Here is a 1,006-nt window from a genome sequence, read left to right as displayed (position 1 = left end):
AGTCTTTGGGACACAGCAGAAACAGTGCTCAGAGGTCAGTTGATAGCAATAAACGCACACATCCAACAAGAATAAAGGACCATAATCAAAACATTAACCCTACAATGGAAACAAGCAGAAAGACAGCAGCAAAAGAAGACCTCAGGTGCCAGAAGAAAGGAAATAATAAGAATTAGAGCAGAATTAAATGAAATAGAGTTTAGAAAAACAATCGAAAGAAATAAAAAGACCAAAAGCTGGTTCTTTGAAAGATCAACAAAATTAATAAAAAACTGGCCAAACAGACAAAAGAAAAACAGGAGAGGAAGCAGATAACCCATACAAGAAATGAGATGGGTGATATCACAACAGCCTCAATTGAAATTAAAAGAATCATAACAGAATACTATGAAAAATTGTACTCTAACAAATTTGAAAACCTAGAAATGACCAAATTTCTAGAAACTCACTACCTACCTAAACTAAAACTAAATAAACCCATAACAAAGAAGAGATTGAAAAGGTAATTAAAAAACTCCCAACAAAAAAAAGCCCTGGTCCGGATGGCTTCACTGGAGAATTCTACCGAACTTTTAGAGAAAAGTTAACACTACCACTACTACTACTACTAAAGGTACTTCAGAGCATAGAAAAGTATGGAATACTCTCAGAATCTTTCTATGAAGCCAGCATAACTCTGATACCAAAACCAGGTAAAGACACCACAAAAAAACAAAATTACACCAATATACCGCATGAACATTGATGCAAAATCCTCAACAAAATTCTACCCAACAGAATTCAACAGCATATCAAAAACATAATTCACCATGATCAAGTGGGATTTATACCAGGTATGCAGGGACGGTTCAACATTAGAGAAACAATCGATGTAATCCATCACATAAATAAAACAAAAGACAAGAACCACATGATCTTATCAATTGATGTAGAAAAGCCATTTGACAAAGTCCAACACCGATTCATGATAAAAACTCTCAACCAAATAGGAATAGAAGGGAAATTC

The sequence above is a fragment of the Trichechus manatus genome, unplaced genomic scaffold, assembly GCF_000243295.1.
Source record: "Trichechus manatus latirostris isolate Lorelei unplaced genomic scaffold, TriManLat1.0 scaffold00124, whole genome shotgun sequence".
NCBI classification, from domain to species: Eukaryota; Metazoa; Chordata; class Mammalia; order Sirenia; family Trichechidae; genus Trichechus; species Trichechus manatus.
Note: the sequence above shows the minus strand (reverse complement) of the source record.